General features: G+C 31.2%; 1 pseudogene; it reads right to left on the bottom strand.

The window, feature by feature from the left end:
- Window positions 1-13775: 13775 nt before the first annotated feature.
- On the bottom strand, window positions 13776-14069 carry LOC149196735 (10 kDa chaperonin pseudogene; annotated as a pseudogene).
- Window positions 14070-14991: the final 922 nt, after the last annotated feature.

Genomic DNA, 14991 nt, shown 5'->3' with positions numbered 1-14991 from the left:
ATAAATAATAATCCCTTGGGTTTATTGTTCCTTTGGGTTTATTATATCAATGCCTTGGGTTTATTATTCCCTTGGGTTTATATTATTAGTCCCTTTTGTTTAATAGTATTCCCTTTGGTTCATAATCCCTTGGGGTTTTAGTATTAATCCCTTGGGTTTATAATATCAATCGCTTGGGTTTATTATTCCTGAGTCAAACATGGTTTATTATGATGTCGACCATGGTCCAACATGGAATTGTGATAAGGATTGTCTCAATATGAACATCAATGATGGTCGATCATGTTTATTTCAATGTTTATAATATTTGTCTTAGGGTTTATATATGTTGGGTTTATAATATTAGTCCCTTGGGTTTAATATTATTCCCTTGGGTTCATAATCCCTTGGGGTTTTAGTATTAATCCCTTGGGTTTACTATTCCCTTAGGTTTATAATATCAATCATGGTCAACCATTGTCAATCATAGCCAACCATGGTCAACCATGTTTGAATGTTGCATTGTGACAAGGATTGTCTCACGATCAAAATAAACCATGTTTATTTTTGTGTTTGTAGTATTTATATTTGGGTTTATCAATATTGGGTTTATAATATTACTCCCTTGGGCTTAATATTATTCTCTTGGGTTCATAATCCCTTGGGGTTTTAGTATTAATTCCTTGGGTTTAACATTATTCCCTTGGGTTCATAGCCCCTAGAGGTTTTAGTATTAATCCCTTGGGATTTTAGTATTAATGGAAATAAGTTGGGTTTATTATTCCCTTATGTTTATAATATGAAAATCAATGATCATCGGTCATGTTTATTTTAAAGTTTATAATATTTGTCTTGGGGTTTATATACGTTGGGTTTAAATATTAGTCCATTGGATTTAATATTATTCCCTTGGGGTCTTAGTATTAATCTTTTCGTTTTATTATTCCTTTGGGTTTCTCATATTAATCCCTTGGGTTTATTATTCCCTTAGGTTTATAATATCCATCATGGTAAACCATTGTCAATCATAGCCAACCATGGTCAACCATGCTTGAATGTCACATTGTGACAAGGATTGTCTCACCATGAAAATAAATAATAATCCCTTGGGTTTATTATTCCTTTGGGTTTATTATATCAATCCCTTGGGTTTTTATTCCCTTGGTTTTATATTATTAGTCCTTTTTGTTTAATAGTATTCCCTTTGGTTCATAATCCCTTGGGGTTTAGTATTAATCCCTTGGGTTTATTATTCCTGAGTCAAACATGGTTTATTATGATGTCGACCATGGTTCGACATGGAATTGTGATAAGGATTGTCTCAATATGAAAATCAATGATGGTACATCATGTTTATTTCAATGTTTATAATATTTTTCTTAGGGTTTGTAGTATTTATATTTGGGTTTACCAATGTTGGGTTTATAATATTAGTCCCATGCTTGAATGTCACATTTTGACAAAGATTGTCTCACCATGAAAATAAAACATGTTTATTTTAGTTTTTGTAATATTTATATTTGAGTTTATGAATATTGGGTTTATAATATTAGTCCCTTGGGCTTAATATTGTTTCCTTGGGTTCATATTCCCTTGGGGTTTTAGTATTACTCCCTTCGGTTTATTATTCATTTGCGTTTATAATATCAAAATTTGGGTTATTTTATTCCCTTAGGTTTATAATATAAATCGTAGCCAAACACGGTGAACCATCTTTGAATGTCGCATTGTGACAAGGATTATCTCACCATCAAAATAAACTATGTTTATTTTAGTGTTTGTAGTATTGATATTTGCCTTTACTCGATGTGAAGTTTATAATATTAGTCCCATGGGTTTAATATTATTCCCTTGGCTTCATAATCCCTTGGGTTTTAGTATTTATCCCTTGGGTTTATTATTCATTTGGGTTTATAATATCAATCCCTTGGGTTTATTATTCCCTTTGGTTGATAATATAAATCATGGTAAACCATTGTCAATCATAGCCAAACATTGTCAACCATGGTTGAATGTCGCATTGTGACAAGAATTGTCTCAGCGTCAAAATAAACCATGTTTATTTTAGTATTTGTAGTATTTATATTTGGGTTTACCAATGTTCATTTTATAATATTAGTCCCTTGGTTGAATGTCACATTTTGACAAATATTGACTCACCATGAAAATAAACCATGTTTATTTTAGTGTTTGTAGTGTTTATATTTGGGTTTAACAATGTTGGGTTTATAATATTAGTCCCATGGGTTTAATATTATTCCCTTAGGTTTATAATATCGATCATGGTCAACCATTGTCAATCATAGGCAACCATGGCCAGCCATGGTTGAATGTCACATTGTGACAAGGATTCTCTCACCATGAAAATAAACCATGTCTATTTTTGTCTTTCTAATATTTATATTAGGGTTTACCAATGTTGGGTTTATAATATTAGTCCCTTGGGTTTAACATTATTTTCTTCAGTTCATAGTCCCTTCGGGTTTTAGTATTAATCCTTTGGGTTTATTATTAACTTGGGTTTATAATATCAATCATGGTCATCTTTATGTTTCTCTTGTGTTTTTAATATTAATTCCTTGTGCTTCTTCATCCCTTAGGTTTTTAATATTTATCCGTTGGGTTCACTAATTCCTTAGGTTTATAATATTAAAGAGTTGGATTTATTAGTTCATTGGGTTTATAATATTAGTCCTTTTTGTTTAATATTATTCCCATTGATTCATAATCCCTTGGGATTTTAGTATTAAACCCTTAGGTAATAATAAACAAAAGGGACTAATATTATAAACCCAATGTATACAAACCCTAAGATAACTATTAAAAATACTAAAGCTTAATCATAATAATAATAATAATAATAATAATATTGGGTTTATAATATTAGTCCCATGCTTCAATGTCACATTTTGACAAAGATTGTCTCACCATGAAAATAAAACATGTTTATTTTAGTGTTTGTAATATTTATATTTGGGTTTACGAATATTGGGTTTATAATATTAGTCCCTTGGGCTTAATATTGTTCCCTTGGGTTCATATTCCCTTGTGGTTTTAGTATTACTCCCTTCGGTTTATTATTCATTTGGGTTTATAATATCAAAAATTGGGTTTTTTTATTCCCTATGTTTATAATATAAATCGTAGCTAAACATGGTGAACCATGTTTGAATGTCGCACTATGACAAGGATTGTCTCACCATCAATATAAACTATTTTTATTTTAGTGTTTGTAGTATTGATATTTTCCTTACTCGATGTGAAATTTATAATATTAGTCCCATGGGTTTAATATTATTCCCTTGGCTTCATAATCCCTTGGGTAGTAGTATTTATCCCTTGGATTTATTATTCATTTGGGTTTATAATATCAATCCCTTAGGTATTAGTATTTATCCCTTGGGTTTATTATTCGTTTGGGTTTATAATATCAATCTCTTGGGTTTATTATTCCCTCTGGTTGATAATATAAATCATGGTAAACCATTGTGAATCATAGCCAAACATTTTCAACCATGGTTGAATGTCGCATTGTGACAAGAATTGGCTCACCGTCAAAATAAACCATGTTTATATTAGTATTTGTAGTATTTATATTTGGATTTACCAATGTTGGTTTTATTATATTAGTCCCTTGGTTGAATGTCGCATTTTGACAAAGATTGACTCACCATGAAAATAAACCATGTTTATTTTAGTGTTTGTAGCGTTTATATTTGGGTTTAACAATGTTGGGTTTATAATATTAGTCCCATAGGTTTAATATTATTCCCTTGGGTTTTTCGTATTAATCCATTGTAAATCATTGTCAATCATAGCCAAACATGGTCAACAATGGTTGAATGTCGCATTGTGAAAGGATAATTTTAGGGGCGAATGTTCGCCCTTTGGTGAAATTAAGGGGTTTTAAATTTTTAGTGGGCGAATATTTTGTATCATAGTACATTTTTACAAATCACCTCAAATAGCCCACCTTATTTTAAGGGAGAGGGTAAAAAAGGTAAATTTAGCCCTTGAAATTAGGACTTACCACCTTCCATTCGCCCATTTTCAAGAATAGGTTTTATTTAAGTGAATCCATTCGGCTATTTTCAAGAATAGGTTTTATTTAAGTGAATCCTATGGGCCAAATACCATATTTATAAAAGAGGTATGGTAAATTAATAAAAATATAAATAAATGAGAGGTATGGTAAATAAATAAAACATTTTTTATATTTACTCCGTAAGTCACCTTATATACATGTAAGGGTGTAAACAAATAAAAATATAAGTAAAGTGGAGGTATGGTAAATAAATAAAATGTTTTTTTATGCTTACTCAAAAGGTATGGTAAATAAATAAAAATATAAATAAACTAGACGCATCGTAAATAAATAAAACCTCCTTTTAGATTTAGTCCATAACCCTCGTTCTATTTATGAAGGCTCAAGAAAGAGGTTTTATTTAAGTGAATCCTATGGGCCAAATACCATATTTGTAAAAGAGGTATGGTAAATTAATAAAAAATATAAATAAACGAGAGGTATGGTAAACAAATAAAACATTTTTTTTATATTTACTCCATAAGTCACCTTATATTTACGAACACTCAAAAAATGGGTTATATTTAGGTGAAACCTATGGCCAAAATACTATGGGACAAATACCATACTAGATTGTTATTAATACCATGCAAAAAACCATTATTAACCCTAATATTAGAATTAATAAAAATAAAAATGGCACATGGTATTGACCCATGGTACCATATTTGTAAAAGAGGTATGGTAAATTAATAAAAATATAAATAAACGAAAGGTATGGTAAACAAATAAAACATTTTTTTTATATTTACTCCATAAGTCACCTTATATTTACGAACACTCAAAAAATGGGTTATATTTAGGTGAAACCTATGGCCAAAATACTATGGGACAAATACCATACTAGATTGTTATTAATACCATGCAAAAAACCATTATTAACCCTAATATTAGAATTAATAAAAATAAAAATGGCACATGGTATTGACCCATGGTATTCACCAAAATGGCACATGGTATTGACCCATGGTATTCACCTGGAATGCAGCCTATTTAAATGGGGGAATTAAACCAGCATGTAGCCTATGCTAAGATTCACTAGGACTTTACAATGTTTTATTATTTAGTGAAAGACTTGCCAAGATATTACAAGATTTTATAATTGAGTAAAATATTCGCCATGCCTGGTGAGAGATTCGCCAAAAAATTATATATACATATTATATTATTGATAAAATCGCCTTCCATTTTTCCTATATACCATGAAGATTCGCCCATTTATTATATTTATAAATTTAGGGGGGGTTCTTAAAATTTTCCTTGATTGTCTCGCCATCAAAATAAACCATGTTTATTTTAGTGTTTGTAGTATTTATATTTGGGTTTACCAATGTTGGGTTTATAATATTAATCCCATGCTTGAATGTCACATTTTGACAAATATTGTCTCACCATGAAAATAAAACATGTTTATTTTAGAGTTTGTAATATTTATATTTGGGTTTACCAATATTGGGTTTATAATATTAGTCCCTTGGGCTTAATATTGTTCCCTTGGGTTCATATTCCCTTGGGGTTTTAGTATTACTCCCTTCGGTTTATTATTCATTTGGGTTTATAAAATCAAAATTCAGGTTTTTTTATTCCCTTAGTTTTATAATATAAATCATAGCCAAACATGGTGAACCATGTTTGAATTTCACATTGTGACAAGGATTGTCTCACCATCAAAATAAACTGTGTTTATTTTAGCGTTTGTAGTATTGATATTTTCCTTTACTCGATGTGAAGTTTATAATATTAGTCCCATGGGTTTAATATTATTCCCTTGGGTATTAATATTTATCCCTTGGGTTTATTATTCATTTGGGTTTATAATATCAATCCCTTGGGTTTATTATTCCCTTTGGTTGATAATATAAATCATGGTAAACCATTGTCCATCATAGCCAAACATCATCAACCATGGTTGAATGTCGCATTATGACAAGAATTGTCTCACCGTCAAAATAAACCATGTTTATTTTAGTATTTGTATTATTTATATTTGGGTTTACCAATGTTGGTTTTATTATATTAGTCCCTTGGTTGAATGTCGCATTTTGACAAAGATTGACTCACCATGAAAATAAACCATGTTTATTTTAGTGTTTGTAGTGTTTATATTTGGCTTTAACAATGTTGGGTTTATAATATTAGTCCCATGGGTTCAATATTATTCCCTTGGGTTCATAATCCCTTGCGGTTTTCGTATTAATCCATTGTATACCATTGTCAATCATAGCCAAACGTGGTCAACCATGGTTGAATGTCGCATTGTGACAACAATTGTGTCTCACCATCAAAATAAACCATGTTTATTTTAGTGTTTGTAGTATTTATATTTGGGTTTACCAATGTTGGGTTTATAATATTAGTCCCATGCTTGAATGTCACATTTTGACAAATATTGTCTCACCATGAAATTAAAACATGTTTATTTTAGTGTTTGTAATTTTTGTATTTGGGTTTATAATATTAGTCTCTTGGGCTTAATATTGTTCCCTTGGGTTCATATTCCCTTGGGGTTTTAGTATTACTCCCTTCGGTTTATTATTCATTTGGGTTTATAATATCAAAATTTGGGTTTTTTATTCCCTTAGGTTTATAATATAAATTGTAGCCAAACATGGTGAACCATGTTTGAATGTCGCATTGTGACAAGGATTGTCTCACCATCAAAATAAACTATGTTTATTTTAGTGTTTGTAGTATTGATATTTGCCTTTACTCGATGTGAAGTTTATAATATTAGTCCCATGGGTTTAATATTATTCCCTTGGCTTCATAATCCCTTGGGTTTTAGTATTTATCCCTTGGGTTTATTATTCATTTGGGTTTATAATATCAATCCCTTGGGTTTATTATTCCCTTTGGTTGATAATATAAATCATGGGAAACCATTGTCAATCATAGCCAAACATTGTCAACCATGGTTGAATGTCGCATTGTGACAAGAACTGTCTCAGTGTCAAAATAAACCATGTTTATTTTAGTATTAGTAGTATTTATATTTGGATTTAACAATGTTGGTTTTATAATATTAGTCCCTTGGTTGAATGTCGCATTTTGACAAAGATTGACTCACCATGAAAATAAACCATGTTTATTTTAATGTTTGTAGTGTTTATATTTGAGTTTAACATTGTTGGGTTTATAATATTAGTCCCATGGGTTTAATATTATTCCCTTGAGTTCATAATCCCTTGTGGTTTTCAAATTAATACCTTAGTTTTATTATTCCTTGGCGTTTATAATATCAATGCCTTGGGTTTAGTATTCCCTTAGGTTTATAATATCGATCATGGTCAACCATTGTCAATCATAGGCAACCATGGCCAACCATGGTTGAATGTCACATTGTGACAAGGATTCTCTCACCATGAAAATAAACCATGTTTATTTTTGTCTTTCTAATATTTATATTAGGGTTTACCAATGTTGGGTTTATAATATTAGTCCCTTGGGTTTAACATTATTTTCTTTAGTTCATAATCCCTTTGGGTTTTAGTATTAATCCTTTGGGTTTATTATTAACTTGGGTTTATAATATCAATCATGGTCATCTTTATGTTTCTCTTGTGTTTGTAATATTAATTCCTTGTGCTTCTTCATCCCTTAGGTTTTTAATATTTATCCGTTGGGTTCACTAATTCCTTAGGTTTATAATATTAAAGAGTTGGATTTATTAGTTCATTGGGTTTATAATATTAGTCATTTTTGTTTAATATTATTCCCATTGGTTCATAATTCCTTGGGCTTTTATAAGTATTAAACCCTTAGGTAATAATAAACAAAAGGAACTAATATTATAAACCCAATGTATACAAACCCTAAGATAACTATTAAAAATACTAAAGCCTAATAATAATAATAATAATATTATTATTATTATTATTATTATTATTATTATGATATTAATATAATAATCATAAATATATAAATATATAGTTGTTATTATTTGTATAGTTATTAATCATAATAAGTAATTGGTCTTTATTGTTATTGTTATAATAATATATTATAATAATATTGATTATATTATTATTATAATAATAGTTATATTTGTATATTATTATAACAATATAATATTATTATAATATTATAATCCCATATTATTATTATTATATTTTATTATTATAATAATAATGCAATATAATTGTTATTATTTTTATTATTTTTTATAATTTTATATTATTAGATTATTTCAATAATATAATGATAATGTAATATTATTATGCGCTATTCTTATTATTAATAAATATATATTAGAAGTTTATATAATTATTATAATATTAATATAATATTTATACAGTGATATATATAAATAATTCTGGTTGTTAATATTTATATAGTTATTAGTAATTTTATATAGTTATTAATAACCCTCAATACCCATAATACTCATAATAATTATTAAGGTGGTTGATATAAGCCTATTGGCGTATATCAAGCACATTGGAATATATGGTTGTATATATGCTTCATATACCCTGTCAGTATATATCAACTTTATTGGTAAATACAAATTTATAAATCAAATATTGTAATAACTTTTGTATGTAACAATTTTCACTAAGATTTATAGCTAAGATCAAGCCTCTCAATCTACTTCTAAGGATTTCCATTAACAGAGCTTCCCAAATGATATGGTTGCAACTCATTTTCATTTAACAAGCTGATGCGGTGGCTTTATACCGGAGTCTCTACTGTTTTCAAACTAGCATTATCAGCGAACTCATATTCATTTAACAAGCTGATATGGTGGCTTTATACTATAGTCTCAAATGTTTTCAAACTAGCTTTATCGTTGATAAATGTTTCTTTTGTTGGGATTCTTACATTTCCAACTGTTTTTCTATAAATTTGCTGCTTTGATTCTTCGTTATTAGTACTATAGTGGGGATTTCCATCATCGCATTACCACCTCCGATTCAACTATCTGCACAGACTCTATCCCACCTTGTCTCAGAAATCAGAAAGTTATTTATACTTCAGTCCGATCATGGAATTTGAGAAGGGCGGACGGTCTTTTTGGATTTGATCATGAAACTGTTTTTGTTGTTTTCATTTTGTTCTTGTTTTCATTTTGATTCAGTAATAATTATTTGAAAATAAATTTGCAAGCTTGTTTATAATTTTTATATATTTTTATCATCGATTAGTTTTAAATAAAATGTAATATAAATCGTGAATTATGTGATGTCAAATGATATTAATAGTAATATAAAGGGAGGTAGGGATGGTTAATTTATGATGTTTTACTTGTAATTGTGATTTAGAGTAACTTATTATTTAATTTAATGGATGGATTGCAAAATTAATAAAGTGGAGGGAAAAATTTCTGAAGAAATGTTTTGCAAGACTAGACTCTAATTTGAACAACTCGTTCCACTTTGATAATGTTTCACCATGCCACATGTAGTAATAGCAACACTTGAACCAAGTTTCCACAACTACTCCCTCTTTTGAACTTGAATTCATAGTTTCTTGAATCAAAATAATATTCAGATAAATATTATTGATAACTCTCTAAAGGGATAGAATTTTATTGGCACTCCCTACAATTCTTACCTTGCTCGACATGCACTTCATCTAGGAACAACACATCATGGTGGCCTTACTCTGAGGGCCCTATAACTTGTAGCTTGCTTGTCTTTTTGGATATTCTCTTCTGCTTTCTACTTGGAAATAGCTTATAGTGAGATTTCCTACATACAAAAGGAGCCTTAGCATGGTACCTTTCAAACCCTCCCAATGACGGCTCCAGTTTGGTGTTAGTTTGGTGTTAGAAACTAGGTCTTAAAACTTCCTTTTATCATGATTAACACATTCAGAATGTAAAATAGGAATAAGGGGAGACTCCACCTTTGAAATATTACCATCCCCTAACTCTAAATCACCTAGTAATTCATTTTTTCTATGGATTATGAACTCTTCTCCCTCCTAAAAAATATGAGAAACCCTCATAGGGGAGAGGGGAAAAGAAATGAAGGAGAAGGGGATTCTCTATTATGCTTTTCCTGCAATATATTATTTTCAACTAGATATATAGAAAGAAAAACTTGAACTTTTGGAATAAGAGTGAGAGACATCTTTCTTACTAGATAATGTAGAACCGGCACTGCTAAAATATGATCCTTTGATACACTCTTCTCCCTAAAGGCTTTTTTCTTCCTCATATCCTCACTCCACATCATGCAACTTGTTGACAATCAAGAATCCAATGGTTTTTCCCGAGTGAGAATCATTTTCTTTTAAACCCAAAACTTATTTACTCTACTCACATCGAATATCTTACCACATGAAATAAAGAAATTACCAATATCGTGCCAACTCAATAACCAAATCTTACCGTCTATTAGTTAGTTGTTTGTATTCAAGAGTTATTTCTCTCTTGAGTTTCAATTTCTTCAATCTCTTCTTCCTTGAAATGTACCTCCACATGGACTTTTGCAAATCTTCTATCCTTGTTTGGATCCCAATCCTACTCCAACTCTAAAAGTATCCCCATTATTCCCTAGAGCTTTTATGGTATTTTCTTTTCGATATAGTAATGGCAGACCTCGTAAAATATATTTGACCTTTTGTTTTTAAATGTGGTTCCTAATGGAATCAAAATCAAATGCCCATTTTTGACAGACAAACCCTGATGGTTCTCACCACCAATTAGAATACAAAATCCTATCCAAATTATTTTTTGAATGGAAATTAAATCACAACCATCCTTGAGCTAAAATGATAAAAAAAGGGGAATATCCTAACTATTTCTCCTATTTTTTGTCCACCCATCCATTTATACCCCCCACATCATTTTTCCATTAAATCACCCCACCATGACCTTCTCCAACGTCTTTGGAAATTCACAGGTATCCAGGTTTGAACCAACCACCACCCCAACCTTTGATTGGTTATCTTTTACCCCCTTGATATCCCTATCAACAAAAGAGTCAATTGAATCCCTATTTCCTTCAAAGGCTTGAAAAAGAGTGGGGCATCTAAATTAACATGTGGTGACGCCACAATAGGAGGATGGACAATGTGTGGAACTTGCTTCGAAATAATAAATGAACCTTCACCACCTTAACTCCATGGACATAAGTTTTCCACCTTAAATCCACGTAATGGTGCAAATATAATCCCCACTAATCTCTTGATGAAGAAATCAAACAACGACCCATCTGAATTGAAGTGATGGAGAAAGGACCCTGGTGTGAAATCTAATTGTGGGAGAAATATGTTCACATTTTCACAATGGATGGGATCAAAGTCCATCAATTCCTCCTCTACCACCACACCTATAGAAAAATATGCCATCCTCTCTCCTAGCATCAAACTTTATTCGATTTGAAATTTAGATCAAAATTAAAAGACTTGAGAAGCACTCTGGATGAAATCCATATATATGAAATCCATATATATATATATATATATATATATATATAAACTTAATTAATATATAAAATACATAATATACTACACATTTCATGTATTAATTAAATTAATATAATATATAGAACCAATCCATATAGCCACACATTATGAACACCCATATATTAATTAAGCTAATATAGAGTATGTCGTATGTAATAGAACCCACATATTGGTCAAGTTAATATATTATGACATAATAGATTATATTAATTTGAGTCATATGTGAATTGGGTCCATATGCTACCTAACATGGTAAAATATATACTATATATATGAATATATTATCATGTATTAATATATTATATTAAATTGATATATATTTATATATAGTGTATGAGAATAATGTGATAATCTATTTATTATAATTTTAAATTTTAAATTAGTATTTTAATTATGTATATTCAAAATAACATTGTATTAAATTCAAAGTTAATTTATATGTACTTTTCTTATTATGGGTACATTACTTGAAATAGTGTTAATGTTAGTTTTTTATCCATGGTATAAGTATTTTTAATTTAAACAATATCAATTCAACTAGTGTGGATGATGTCATTGTTTAAAATGTGACTAGTTCTTATAAAGTTGATTTTGATAGTATTTTTTTAAGGTTTGTTTTGGACATCAAATTCTTATAATGAACACTGAGAGGAAATAGAAAGCACATCTGTTGGAACAAGAAAAATACCATGAGGTGTACATTAGGTAATACATCCCTTATTTGTCATTATCGCAAAAGGAAATGCCATAACATTGCTAGTTATTGGTACTTAGAGTTATGTTCGTTAGATGGGAAGAAAACGAGGTGGCATCTTGCTCGAAGAAGCAACCCATAAGTCACAAGACAAATTGTTTCCAAAGGAGGAATGGAAAGAGAAATCCCCTAAACCAACAAAAAACCTATAGAAAATGGAAGAAAGATGATGTCAAAATGTCTATACAAGGGTGCTATTAAGTTTTTCCACCACTACCAATTTTATGGACATTAGGAAGTAAATTATTGGAATCTAGATCTAAGAAATCTACCCAAGAAAATAGATTGCTAAAAAATGAGTGGAGTCTGAAGATTAAAATAAAAGAATTCATTACATCAAAAACCTAAGTAGAAAAGGTCTCCTAACGGGTTGTAGTAGAACAAAAGTTTAGTGTTATAAACAATGTGGATGGTAGATAAATGTTAATATTAAAGACTACCACAAAGAATTGTTTTAGTTGATCTTCAAAAAAAAGATTCCTTTCTTGGAGATGTATTGGAGGTTGGTTCACAAAGGTTAATAACCTTGGGGTTTCCTTAGAACTCCATCAGCTCCACCAAAGGAAACTAGGTGTTGTATAATTCATGAAGAATGTATTGTACATAGAAGATATCATTTGATTGACACTATTCTATAGATGAATTATTTTGTAAGTACATGTAGCAGTAGAGAATTATTTCATGTTAGATTTAATTGATTTATATAAATAGGGGGAACCACCTACATCCTCTTCTAGGTGTACTGGATGATGACATTTGTATTTTGTGATTTCACTAAAAAAATAAGAGGCCTTCAACTTGACTTTCAATGGTTGATTAGACAGGCCATATCCAATTCTAAGAAAGTAAGAGACATGGATACTGAAGATAAAAATGAACCTTGAGTAATAAATTTGGATCCAAATCTTTATCAATGTTGAGATTTAGTTCTTAGGTTTCTATACTACATGAAAAACTAAGCTAGGAACCAGAGTTAGATTCACAGTGGGAACAAAAACTAGCAACCAAATATAGAGTCATAGTTGTAGCTAAGAGCTATAGTTAGTATCATGTTCGATAGAAGCATATAAAAGGCACATTGATTTATATTAGTCTCCTATATTGTTGACACCTAATCCTTGTGATTGGGTGAATTATTGTAAATAGATAAATAGGAAATATGAACAGTCATCGGGAGACGAACTGAACAGTCTCTCCCTCATGTATATAATGAGGACCTACCTGATGGAATAATACAGTCAAATTATTTCTGCCTTATGGAGTTACTGCCTGGCCTGACATGGTATCAGAGCCAGCTCCTTTTTTAGCTCTTATGCTCCTTGTAACTCCTCTGTCTGCCATATTCCTTTACCTGCGCCCTCTGTCTGCCATATTCCATTATCTGCGCTCTGTCTGCCATATTCCTTTACCTGCGCTCTCTGTCTGCCAGAAGGCGACTGTCCATAAATGTTGGTTGTTCTGACATGGTAACAGAAGCACTGTCCTGCCACGGTTATTCTCGCCACAATTATTCTCGCTACGGTTTTCCTGTAGGAAAAAAAAAACTCAATCTTGCAAAATCCCAAGAATATCATCCTCTCGATACAAGTGGTACTCTTTTTCTGCAAGTTTTACTTCTGTGCCACCATATTCAGGAAGAAGAACATGGTCACCCTCCTTGACACTAATAGGAATAGTGTTTCCACCCTTGCTACGAAAACCAGGCCCAACTGATATGACCTTTCCTGAGTTCAACTTGCCAGTGCTCTTCGGAAGAAAAATGCCGCCAGCGGTCTTGCTTGGAGCAACAACGTTCTCTATCAAAACCCGGTTAAGCAAGGGGATAAGCTTCTTTGCCATTGGTTTGATACTGTAAGGGAAGAAACCCTTATAGCCAAAGGCCTTTTATATAGAGACCCTGCAATTGCAAAATCCTTCTGCCTCCACTTTCACACAGGCAGCGCACAACATTCGACGTCTGTGGAGACTTGCGTTCGAATGCCATTGTTGTTCATTGACTTTTGTGTGGCTAAACGAGACAAGGCGCATCCAAAGAGGCCGAGCTCCCGACGGAAGAAGCCCTGCTGCTGCACGATCTTAAGAGACCATGCACCGCTGCTCCTCTCCCGTGGGAAATCATCACCTCTGCTACAACGGTTCGAATGCTTCCAACAACATCGCGGGCATCAGAGTGGCACAACTACGTGGACGAATCTGCCTACAAATTTAATTTAAGCACACCTGCGTGCTTCATTGTATGGTAACGTGTGCTTCACGTACATCATATGTTTTGGTTCCATTATATATGAACTTTAATGGGCATATATTACATTACCATTGGAGCATTTAAAACGTTGAAGGCATATGTAATATGTAATATTTGTATGTAATGTTGGATGCATTTATATCAAACATTGGAGCATTTAATACGTTGGATGCATTTATATCAAACATTGGAGGCATTTGGAGAAAATAAGTTTGGAGAAAATATGTTGCATAAAGATGTAGCATGAGGTATTGACGTACATATTGGTATATGAGGAAGAGATTTGAAATCTTTTGAGAATGCCCTTTTCAGTACAATTTTACTGTATATTGGCAGAAGTATTTTTCTATCAGCAAAAGTATTTTTTTTGCAAAATGCATTCAATTATATCCATGGTGTGAATAGTTCTCACTGGCAAGGAGAACTATCCCGAATGGTCCCGGATGATAAAACACACCCTCATTTTCAATGAGTTGTGGAAAGGAGTGTGTGTCAGAGGAGACAATGAACCAGTAC

Source organism: Pinus tabuliformis, chromosome 2_2, assembly GCF_031772625.1.
Source record: "Pinus tabuliformis cultivar Carrire ecotype Pingquan chromosome 2_2, CPIR1, whole genome shotgun sequence".
Classification (NCBI taxonomy): Eukaryota; Viridiplantae; Streptophyta; class Pinopsida; order Pinales; family Pinaceae; genus Pinus; species Pinus tabuliformis.
This window is presented reverse-complemented; position numbering and strand designations above follow the sequence as displayed.